Source organism: Rutidosis leptorrhynchoides, chromosome 9 (genome assembly GCF_046630445.1).
Source record: "Rutidosis leptorrhynchoides isolate AG116_Rl617_1_P2 chromosome 9, CSIRO_AGI_Rlap_v1, whole genome shotgun sequence".
Lineage (NCBI taxonomy): Eukaryota > Viridiplantae > Streptophyta > Magnoliopsida > Asterales > Asteraceae > Rutidosis > Rutidosis leptorrhynchoides.
In genome coordinates this window covers 68,729,529-68,742,779 of record NC_092341.1, presented here as the reverse complement: position 1 = coordinate 68,742,779, position 13,251 = coordinate 68,729,529, and the positions used below count along the sequence as shown (strand labels likewise).

The following is a 13,251-nucleotide window of genomic DNA, read 5'->3' as shown; positions in this document are numbered from 1 at the left end:
ATACAAGTTGATTAAGTTATGGTTGGAATAGATTTGTTACCAATTTTCACGTAGCTAAAATGAGAAAAATTATCCAATCTTGTTTTACCCATAACTTCTTCATTTTAAATCCGTTTTGAGTGAATCAAATTGCTATGGTTTCATATTGAACTCTATTTTATGAATCTAAACAGAAAAAGTATAGGTTTATAGTCGGAAAAATAAGTTACAAGTCGTTTTTGTAAAGGTAGTCATTTCAGTCGAAAGAACGACGTCTAGATGACCATTTTAGAAAAACATACTTCCACTTTGAGTTTAACCATAATTTTTGGATATAGTTTCATGTTCATAATAAAAATAATTTTCTCAGAATAACAACTTTTAAATCAAAGTTTATCATAGTTTTTAATTAACTAACCCAAAACAGCCCGCGGTGTTACTACGACGGCGTAAATCCGGTTTTACGGTGTTTTTCGTGTTTCCAGGTTTTAAATCATTAAGTTAGCATATCATATAGATATAGAACATGTGTTTAGTTGATTTTAAAAGTCAAGTTAGAAGGATTAACTTTTGTTTGCGAACAAGTTTAGAATTAACTAAACTATGTTCTAGTGATTACAAGTTTAAACCTTCGAATAAGATAGCTTTATATGTATGAATCGAATGATGTTATGAACATCATTACTACCTTAAGTTCCTTGGATAAACCTACTGGAAAATAGAAAAATGGATCTAGCTTCAATGGATCCTTGGATGGCTCGAAGTTCTTGAAGCAGAATCATGACACGAAAACAAGTTCAAGTAAGATCATCACTTAAAATAAGATTGTTATAGTTATAGAAATTGAACCAAAGTTTGAATATGATTATTACATTGTATTAGAATGATAACCTACTGTAAGAAACAAAGATTTCTTGAGGTTAGATGATCACCTTACAAGATTGGAAGTGAGCTAGCAAACTTGAAAGTATTCTTGATTTTATGAAACTAGAACTTTTGGAATTTATGAAGAACACTTAGAACTTGAAGATAGAACTTGAGAGAGATCAATTAGATGAAGAAAATTGAAGAATGAAAGTGTTTGTAGGTGTTTTTGGTCGTTGGTGTATGGATTAGATATAAAGGATATGTTATTTTGTTTTCATGTAAATAAGTCATGAATGATTACTCATATTTTTGTAATTTTATGAGATATTTCATGCTAGTTGCCAAATGATGGTTCCCACATGTGTTAGGTGACTCACATGGGCTGCTAAGAGCTGATCATTGGAGTGTATATACCAATAGTACATACATCTAAAAGCTGTGTATTGTATGAGTACGAATACGGGTGCATACGAGTAGAATTGTTGATGAAACTGAACGAGGATGTAATTGTAAGCATTTTTGTTAAGTAGAAGTATTTTGATAAGTGTATTGAAGTCTTTCAAAAGTGTATAAATACATATTAAAACACTACATGTATATACATTTTAACTGAGTCGTTAAGTCATCGTTAGTCGTTACATGTAAGTGTTGTTTTGAAACTTTTAGGTTAACGATCTTGTTAAATGTTGTTAACCCAATGTTTATAATATCAAATGAGATTTTAAATTATTATATTATCATGATATTAACATGTATGTATATCTCTTAATATGATATATATACATTAAATGTCTTTACAACGATAATCGTTACATATATGTCTCGTTTAAAAATCATTAAGTTAGTAGTCTTGTTTTTACATATGTAGTTCATTGTTAATATACTTAATGATATGTTTACTTATCATAGTATCATGTTAACTATATATATATATCCATATATATGTCATCATATAGTTTTTACAAGTTTTAACGTTCGTGAATCACCGGTCAACTTGGGTGGTCAATTGTCTATATGAAACATATTTCAATTAATCAAGTCTTAACAAGTTTGATTGCTTAACATGTTGGAAACATTTAATCATGTAAATATCAATATCAATTAATATATATAAACATGGAAAAGTTCGGGTCACTACAATATATCTGTTCATCCTCCACTTCTCGTATTTTAAATAGTGTGCAGATCCTATTAAAGGTACGTAGATGTTCATTTGGATCTTCCTTCGGCGCACCACTAAATTGGCATTGATTAGTCACCATGTGTAGAATTTGTCCTTTGATTTCATAATCTGGCGCATTAATGTCTGGATGAGTAATTGCGTGACCTTGGCCAGTGCGTTTAGCTCTCATTCGGTCTTCCATACTTAAAGGTTCCAGATTCTCCATAATTGAATTTGTTGAATCGGTATCACTAGATGATTCTGATTTAATGGTTCGTTCCTCAACAATCTCTGTTTGAATGATTGGTGGTTCCGGAGGAAAGTTTAGTGGTTCAGGATCTACGAACCGTTCCTGAATATTTTCCGGATTCTCAATTGTGAGGTTGGGTTCAAAAAATGGATTATCGGAAATTTGAACTGAAGTACTTGGTCGACTGGATGACGATTCTAAAGAAAAATCAACGACGGTTATATTTGCTAAATGTCTTGATCTAGTTACAGGTGGTGAACGTACAAAAGGTGATGAACGTCTTGCTCGGTGCATTCACTGAATATCCTATTAGTTTTAAAAAGGAAAGAAAAATTATAATAAGTTATCCAACCAATAGACTTTTCTGATTTTGCCCACGTTTTGAATAGCCAAAAGATGCAGCAGAGGGGCAGGATTCGTTTGGTCTCAATATAATTGAGGACTGTTTGGCTCCAATAACCCGGTCCACGTACAAATCCAACTATTACTACGAACCAGAAAATTTTGATGTCTATCAATTTAACCACTCAAAATAAATTTTCGTAATTTTAAGAAATTTAGATAAGAAGTAGAATAAAAATCTATGTCCTAAAACTAGAATAGCGAGAAATAAGAAAGAAAAAGAGTTCGTCGCAAAAGGTCGAAAAAGAAAAATGGTTGAAAAATAAAAGGTGACGAAAAAAAATAAAAGAAACTTATAAAACTTAAAAATACTTGACTAACCTAATCTTATTACTACAACTAACTTAAAATTATAATCGCAAATTGAAATTACTAATTGGAATGATAATTGATACATAGTAAAAGGTCGTCTAAAAATATTAAAGCTTACAGGAAAAACTAAATCCCAAATGGAAATAACTTAAAAAGAAACTAAAACTTAAAAAGGCGTCGCAAAATTCTAAAGCACCTAAATCTTAGTCTAAAGAAAAAGCACTTAAGGAATTCTACGGCAAAGTCTAAAAATCTAAGAGTAAAAATGACTATAGCAAAAACTAAGTTTAAAATTAAATATGAGCTAAAAATACAAATATTACGCTACAACGATTAAAAAGGGACAAAATATAAAAATATACAAAAAGTTGTAAAAAGTACAATTTTTATAAAAATATTATTTTTATATTATTTATTTAATAAAACTATTAATTTTATAATTTAAATAAATTAATTAAACTAAAAATACAAATTAATTAAAAAGTAAAAGTTAAAATAAAACTAATAATAATAATAATAATAATAATAATTAGGGTTAAATAATAATAATAATTAATAATTATCCGTAATTAATGCTGAATTAGGGTTTTGTCGCCTGTCAGAAAATCTTCGCGAGTCGCGGTATTTATTGCATCAAACCCCGCGAGTCGCGGGGTTCCAAAATTCAACTCTGGAGCAGTTTGAAATTTTACGCGTTTTTTTTTATTTATTTTAATTTCTGTTTTTAATTTTCTGTTTTAATAAAAGTATTTATATAATAAAAACTTATATCTAAAAACTAAAATAGAAATATTTTATAATTTTATAAATAAAAATCTTAAAACTAGATATATATATATATATATATATACTTTTTTTATATGTTTTTAAATAAAAACAAAACACTTAAATAAAACTTAAATAAAAATAAAGAAACTTTATAAAACTTAAATATTTAACAAAATCTTAAAAATGCTTATATTTTTGTTTTTCTTTTTATATTTTCGAATATTTAAAACGTATTTTTACAAAAGCGACTTTTAATAGAAGTAAACTAAAAATCTTTTTTTTTTATATTAGCGTTGCGCTTCCGGCGTTTAAGAGAGTTCCCCGGCAGCGGCGCCAAAAATTACTTGATGTCAAAGCTAAGGGATACGAAATAGTTTATATTTTACTAGGAAAAACTATTAAATACGATAAAATTTTACACAAGATATTTATTTATTTATAGAATGGATATACTTAAACCTTGCTACAACACTTATAGGCAGTGTACCTAATCGTACAGTAGTGTAGTTTTTAGTAAGTCCGGTTCGTTCCACAGGGAATCTTTTTTTAAACAAAGCTCAACGCTATATTAATTTACTTTTATAAAAATACAAACATATATATAAGTAATATTATTATTATAAAGGGGGGTTTTTACCGTTTAATGACCGGTTTGTCGATTTTAAGACTTTAGTCGCAGTTAAAACCTAATGTAAAATATAAAATAAATACAAGACTTAAATTAAAGCGTAAAGTAAATAACGATAATGAAATTGCGAATAATAAAAGTGCGATAAAATAAACTTGCGATAATTAAAAAGTACGATAATTAAAAGTGCAATTAAATACAATAACAATAAAAATGCGATAATTAGAAGTGCAATTAAATATAAAATAAAGGAAATTAAATATGAAATAAAAGAATTATGCTTATTTAAACTTCGGTAATCATGATGTTTGACGTGTTGATTTTAGTTTTATGCCCATGGGTTAATTGTCCTTTGTCCTGGATTATTTAATATGTCCGTCTGGTTTTTGTCCATAACAGTCCATCAGTCGTAAATATAAAGTGCGAGTGTCCTCGTCAAATTATTCTTATACCCGAAGTTAAATATTTCAACTAATTGGGGATTCGAATTGTAACAAGGTTTTAATACTTTGTTTAATGAATACACCAGGTTATCGACTGCGTGTAAACCAAGGTTTTACTACTTTGTTAACAATTACACCAATTACCCTTGAATGTAATTCACCCCTATTTCAACAAGTTTATTAACTATTAATCCATTTCCGTGTCCGGTTAAATGAACGATTATTCGTACATATAAATACCCCGCCCATCGTGTCCGATTGAGTGTATATGGTAATTTATAGGGACGCCCAATTGTAAATCTTTATATTAACATTAACAAACTATCATTTAGTTAAACAAATATAAAGCCCATTAATAGCCCATAGTCTAATTTCCACAAGTGTCGTTCTTTTGTCCAAACCCCAATTATGGTACAAAGTCCAATTACCCAATTTTAGTAATTAGCCCAACATCATGAATACTTCGTTTTAAATAAGCATAATAATAACTTAGCTACGAGACATTAATGTAAAAAGGTTGAACATAACTTACAATGATTAAAAATAGCGTAGCGTTACACGGACAGAATTTCGACTTACACCCTTACAACATTCGCTAACATACCCTTATTATTAGAATTATAATTAAAATTAAAATTAAAATATAAATTATATATATATATTTTACGTATATATATGAGAGAAGAAGAAAAAGATTCTGAAAAATGCTCAGAATTCGGTTGGCTTTATAGGCAGTTTCTCATTTTGGGGCTCCGCGACTCGCGGTGAAATCCTCTTCAAACTCCGCGAGTCGCGGAGAATGAATTTACAGCTCAGTCCCTTTGGAGTCTTTCTCTGCCGACGGTTTTTATTTATAAATATAATATATATATATAATTAATATAATTAATTATATATTATATTATATTTATATACATAGTTAACTTGTAATTTTTAGTCTGTTGCGTCGAGCGTTAAGAGTTGACTCTGGTCCCGGTTCCGGATTTTCGAACGTCCTTGCGTACAATTTAATATCTTGTACTTTGCGTTTTGAATCTTGTACTCTTGTAATTTCGAGACGTTTCTTATCAATAATTGGAACCTTTTTTATTGTCTTTTGTACTTTTGAGCTTTTTGGTCGTTTGCGTCTTCAATTCGTCGAATCTGTCTTTTGTCTTCACCTTTTATTATTTAAACGAATATCACTTGTAAATAGAACAATTGCAACTAAAAGCTTGTCTTTCTTGAGAAATAATGCTATGAAATATATGTTCGTTTTTAGCATTATCACTCGCATTGCCATGTAATTTTTCTGTACGTTTTGTTGATATTATTATTTTAAATATTATAAATATTATGGCACGAAGGGGTGTGCATGGTACGGGACCGGACCAAACTAACTCGGTTTCGTCCCGAGTCCCGTTTCATAGAAAAAAGTAGGACCGAGGACTGGACCATATAATATCGGTTCGCTGCTGTTCAGTTCTAGAAGGTTCAGTCCAGTTTCGTGAAAGAACTGTCCCGTTTCATGATCAATAAATTTTAAAGTCTACTTGTTATAACCCTTCATCATACATAATCAATTTTTGAGATGAACTTATGCCAGCGAATGTGAAAGATTATCTGTGCCTAATTAAATCCAATTATATATAGTTTTTAATGAACTTAAACTGAATACATTAGCTAATGCGTTCTAATTAGACCTACAATTATATAACACACATAAATAAACAATCCAAATTCAAAGAGACGCATAATCAATCCAATCAGTCCAACAAAATTGGTCTTAATATGTTTTATGTTAGCTAATGCATACTTGTATTATTAATATATCCAATATTTAATCCTTGAATACTAAACGAGCTTATACTCTTAAGTTTATTTTGAATAGGTAGTATGATAAAAATGCATAAACATATAATTGTAATTTTGTTTATTAAATTATTATTTGTTTGTTTTTTAAAAATGAATGTACATGTATCTTATCATATATGTCTTACAAAATTTCGGGCCCTCTAAAAATTTGGGTTCAAGAGAAATCTATTTTACTTATAAGAGGAAGTGGCACGTCGATACATTGCGGAACTTGTAAGTGATTTTTCTTGTTCATTATCAGGAGTATATATATATATATATATATATATATATATATATATATATATATATATACCCTGACCAAGTATTTTCAGGTCCTTGCGTTGGAGTATTTGCATTCATTGAATATCATTCATAGAGACCCAAATCCGAACAACTTGTTAATTGGTACCCATAAAGTCATAAATTCTTCACTGCCTAAGCATAATAGTTGATTATTGATTATGTTAATAATTACAACGTCATTTCTTTTCTCTTTCCATTCTTAAAGGTAAACAAGTAATAAAGTATCTCTTGGAAGTTAAGCTTTTAACTTATATGGATTTTCGTGGCTTTTTTCATAAATGTTACCTCAAGAAGAACTAGAACCAGATCAATATTAGGACGTGCTTAATTGCTTATGAAGCTTTAGGATTGGGAGAAGAGTTGGTATTTGTACTCAAATCTTTGAGGGTCATTCCAATTACATTATGCACGTGATAATCAAATCCTAAAGACACTATTACTTTTACAATTGCATCAATTACAGGTAGGTCCTGAATTAATCAGTGCATTTCCAAGGTAATTTTATTTGTACGTTTTGTTGATATTATTATTTTAAATATTATGGCACGTAGGGGTGCATGGTATGTGACCGGACCAAACTAACTCGGTTCGGTTCCATCCCGAGTCCCATTTTATTAAAAAAGTAGGACTAAGGACCGGACCATATAATATCGGTTCGATTATAGAAGATTCAGTTTGGTGCCGTGAAAATAACTGCCCTGTTTCATGATCAATACATTTCAAAAGTCTACTTTGTTATAACGCATCATTATACAAAATCAATTTTTAAGAAGTTATACGAGAGAATGTGAAAGATTATATGGGCCTAATTAAATCCAATTATATAATTATATATAGTTTTTAATGGAGACCTTATTGTAGGAAAATTGAATACGTTAGCAAATGCACTTGTATCAGTCCCCATAATTCCAAAAGATTCATGCTTAGTTAACGGTTGAAAGTCACTAATGGTTGTACACACATAAACAATCCAAATCTAAAGAGACACATAATCAATCCAACAAAATTGGCATTAATATATTTTACGTTAGCTAATGCATACTTGTATTATTAATATAATCCAATATTTAATCCTTAAATACTAAATGATCTTATACTCTTGAGTCCATTTTAAATAGGTAGTATGATAAAAATGCATAAAACATATTTGATTAAAAATGTGATATTAAACCGATTTACATAATGTATGTTATATCTTTTCTTATCTTTCTTCTAAAAATCAATTTACGAAATGTATACAGATCGGTCCATTACTTTTCGGTTTTTCGGGTTCAGTCTATCCCGTACCGAGGACCAAAAAATATGAAATTTAGGGACCATGGACCGTACCAAAACTTTATGGGAATGCCCGATTCCGGTTCGATCCGTTCCTCAGGATTCTCGGTTTTTCCCGTAACATGCACACCCCTAGCTGCAGCAAGTTAACTTTGAGCCAAATCCGAATAATGAAAATATAAACAGAAAACATATAACAACTTGTGCAACAACAATTCAAATGCGCATCCTATTAGATAAATTAACATCAAACATTAGGAAATTATTAATACAATTATTCCACTTAAAATTTAATTTACTCCATCTATTTGAGTATCATTCAAAATTTCTTAATAGTATTTCATTTAAGATTATTCTAGTCAATTTGTTTTAGGGTTTCAGCTGAATTAATAGGACTTGAAATTAAAATAGTGACCAACTAAGCATTAGAAGTTCATATTAGATACAAGTTCATAACTAAGCATTATCATTATAGTAAAAAAAATCTCATAGTAACAGAAGTTCATATCAGCATTAGCATTAGAAGTTTATAACTAAGCATCGGAAGTTCATATTAAAAAATATATGTAATCAAAATAAAAGTTCATATTAACAATATAAGTTCATAACTAAGTATTATCATTATAACTAAGCAAAAGTCTAGGTAAACGCTTGTTCATGTGTGTTCTTGTTCCAGTTCCCTCAATCTGATGTTTCTTGATGATACATCATTGTTAAGCACATTATAAAAAATTAGACATAAAATATAACGTATAATAAATAGTTGTAATAGTTGTTAGAGACAAAGTCGATACGAACCTATAGCGTGCTAACTCCCTCCCAAGGTCACGATCGGTAGGTAATGCTCCAAGGTCACACTTACTTCTGCTTCTCTACATGCAACAATGGTCTCACCGTTGACCATGTTAGTTACAGTTATATCAAACTTAATCTGTGTTGGATCATTGATTATTTCTATTTCTGTTATGCTCTTAACCATCAAGGCAATTTTCTGAGCATTTCCCATATTATAAAAGCATGTAAACCTCTTATAATTTCGCTTACTTGCATACAAATTTCCACTTATGAATGGACCTCTATTGAGGATCACACCTTGGCAAATGACACAATATGATCCTACTCATGAGATGATGTGTAATCTACAAGAGAGGTTCATTCATACGCGGAAACATTTGTTTGCAAGTAATCGAAGTTACATGAGGTTTACGGGGTTTTATAATATAGGAAATGCTCAAAAAATTGCCATGTTGGTTAAGACCACAACGGAAATAAAGATGATCAATGATCCAATACACTTGTTGGAGTTTGATATGACTGTAACCAAGGTTTAAAAAAACGGAAACGTGCCTCAAGGCGTTTTCCCTCTGTGAGGCGAGGCGTATGCCTCGAGGCGAACCGAGGCGTACGTTCGAGGCGGAGTTGACTTTTATTGACTTTTTAATAATAATATATATATCTTTTAATAATAGGTGCTGTTATTGTCATTTTATTAAAGTTTCACTAGTGTATATTAAGTTTGTTCTTACTATTCAAATTTAATAAAAGTTTAGGGGCTGTAATTGATATTTGATAAAAGAAAAAAGAAAAAAGAAATTAAAATCTCTTAAATATATAAAGATATACACCGTAGATAAACACTAGATTTAGATCTGCTTCTTTTCTATCTTCCCTTTCTTTTCTATCTTCCCTTCTTTAGGTCAAGAAACATACCTAAATGAAGAGCAAAAATTTCAATAAAGTACAAGTTAAAAGAACATGTATTCTTGAATGGTGGTAACGAACGAGAGCGACCATCGCCGCAACCTTCGCCAACATCATCGCCACCGTCATCACCACCTGCGCCACCACCACCACCATCTAAATCTGATTCAGGTATGTTTCTTATTCCTTCTCTTGCAATGAAACATCAACGCTACCATGTCTAAATCCGTCCTTCCTCCCTCATCTTCTTCTACTTTTTCTGTTTTCCTTCATCTTTTCTCGTTTTCGGAAAGTTTTAAGTTTTCCGACGCCGTTGACCACCGTTTGATTGCCGTTGACCGGCGGTTGACCTAGTAATTAGCGAGTTAGACACCGATTTTTCGTTTGAACATGAGGCGCACGCCTCTTCAATCGAACCGCCTCATACCAAAATCGAACCGCATCTCCCATTTGAGGTGTACGTTTTAATTGGCCTTTGAGGCGTCTGTTCCTAAACGCATAATTCGAAAATCGTACTGACAGTACGTACGCCTCGACCGTTTTTTAAAACTATGACTGTAACTAACATGATCAACGGTGAAACCGTTGGTGCATGTAGATATGCAGAAGTAAGTGTGGTCTTGGAGCATTTACTTACCGATCGTGACCATGAGAGGGAGTTAGCACGCTATAGTTCGTTTTAACTGTAACAACTATATGTTATACTTTTTGTCCAATTTTTCTTATTTTGTGCTTATCATTGATGTATCATCAAAAAACATCATATTGAGGAACTGGAACACGGATGAAAAATGTTTACCTAGACTTTTGCTTAGTTATGATGATAATGCTTTTAGTTATGGACTTCTATTTTGCTTAGTTATATTGTTGATATGAATTTCTAATGCTTAGTTATGAACTTCTAGTACTAATGCTGATATGAACTTCTGTTATTTTGAGATTTTTTTTTACTATGATGATAATGCATAGTTATGAACTTCTAATGCTTAGTTGATCACTATTTTAATATCAAGTACCATTAACTCAACCGAAACCCTAAAAGAAATTGACGAGTGCAATGGTCTTAAATGAAATATAATTAAGAAGTTTTGAGTTGTTCTCAAATAGATCGAGTAAGTTAAATATTGAGTGGAATAATTGCGATTAATAATTCCTTAATGTTTGATGTTAGTCTATCTAATAGAATGGGCATTGGTTGATAAGCATTTGAATTGTTGCTGCACAAATTGTTATATGTTTTCTGTCAGCTGTTTATATTATCACTATCCGGAATTGTATCCAAGTTAACTTGCTGCTGCTAGGGATGTGCATTTCAGGAAAATCCCAAGGATCGGAACCGAGCATTCCCAAAGAGTTTCTTTGGATTTGGATTGATTATCTGTCTCTTTGGATTGTTTATGCATGTTATATAATTGTAGAGCTGATAAGAACGCATTAGCTAACGTATTCATTATTACGACTGCAACCGTTAGCTTAGCATGAATCTATCACAAGTATATTCACTGATACGAGTGAATTTGCTAACGTACGATAAGGTCTTCATAAAAAACTATATATAATTGGATTTATTTAGGCCCAGATAATCTTTCACGTTCTCTCGTATAACTTCTTCTCAAATATTTAATCATGGGTTATAACAAGTAGACTTTGAAATTTATTGATCATGAAACGGGATGGTTCTTTTCACGGAACCGAATATTCTAGAACATATATTATAGTCTGGTCCTACTTTTTTCTATAACATGGGACTCATGACGGAATCGAACCGAGTTAGTTTAGTCCGGTCTCGTATCATGCACACCCCTAATGGCACGCCACCCTTGTAGTTTGTACGTTCTAGTGTGGTGACTTTCACAACCTTGATTGTACGCTATATTGTAAATGCACCTTTGGTTGTGCTTCTTCTATAAATACAAATTACTTCACTGTTAGGAAGAGAGGATCGCCTGGACGTTGGGAGATACAAATTTGAGAGAAAAACAACTCTATTACTCACAAGAATAGATTTACAGAGTATTACAAAACTCTTACAAAAAAAACTCTCAAACTCACACACACTATCTAGGTTGTGATTACACTTATCTGAGTGATTTGGGATGATTTACAATTGAGGTTTGTACCTCTATTTATAGTAAAAATTCTATGGCGGTGAAATGGTGTGAACGGAGAAGGTTGGCGGCCGTCATCGTTATCAACTTTGCTACTTCCATATGGGTTGTCAAGGTTGCCTACTTTGAATATCTAGAAGGTGGGCTTCTAGATTGTAGGCTGGAAATCTTCAATTCTCCCCCTCCAGCTGAATCCACGAACATTCCAGTTATGTCTCTGCATAACTCCAACTTCTCTCGAGTCACCACCTTTGTTAACATATCCGCAGGATTCTCCTTTGTATGGATCTTCACTAGTCTCAACAGTTGTCGATCAATTACCTCGCGTATCCAATGATAGCGAATATCAATATGTTTTGTGCGGGAATGGTACATGGAGTTCTTGCTCAAATCTAGAGCACTCTGACTGTCACAATATACCTTGTACTCCTTTTGCTTGATTCCAAATTCTTGGAGATAACAATTTAACCACAACATTTCTTTTCCAGCTTCTGCGCCAGCAATATACTCTGCTTCAGTTGTGGATAATGCAACACACTTTTGTAGTCTTGACGCCATGAAACAGCTCCTCCTGCAAAAGTGTAAATGAATCCTGAAGTAGATTTCCTACTATCAGGATCTCCGGCCATATCCGCATCTGTATAGCCTTCCAAGATTGGATCAGCTCCCCCGTAACAAAGACATAGATTCGTTGTACCCTTAAGATATCTGAGAATCCATTTTACCGCATTCCAATGCTCTTTCCCGGGGTTCGAGAGAAAACGACTCACTGTTCCCACTGCGTGAGCAGTATCGGGCCTTGTACACACCATTGCATACATCAAACTTCCAACTGCAGAAGAATATGGTACTGAAGACATCTCCCCGATCTCTTCCTTGGATGAGGGATAAGAACTCTTGCTTAACTTGAAATGGTTGGCTAATGGAATGCTAACAGGTTTGACATTGTTCATATTAAAACTTGAAAGCACTCGTTCTATATACTTCTCCTGAGATAGCCATAACCTTTTATTCTTCCTGTCTCGGGTTATCTGCATTACCAAAATCTGTTGAGCCTGTCCTAGGTCTTTCATGTCAAAAGACTTAGAGAGTTCCTTCTTCAGCTTGTTGATCTTCGTTGCGTCTTTCCCTACGATCAAAATATCGTCTACATATAGTAGAAGAGCAACGAAATCTCCTTCAGAAAACTTCTGAATGTAGGTGAAAATGTGGAGGTG

General features: G+C 32.0%; 1 long non-coding RNA gene across 1 annotated transcript; it reads left to right on the top strand.

The window, feature by feature from the left end:
* Window positions 1-6,769: 6,769 nt before the first annotated feature.
* On the top strand, window positions 6,770-7,429 carry LOC139866170 (uncharacterized). Its single transcript, XR_011765283.1, has 3 exons — window positions 6,770-6,878; window positions 6,980-7,063; window positions 7,156-7,429. It is a non-coding gene; the product is annotated as an uncharacterized lncRNA (long non-coding RNA).
* Window positions 7,430-13,251: the final 5,822 nt, after the last annotated feature.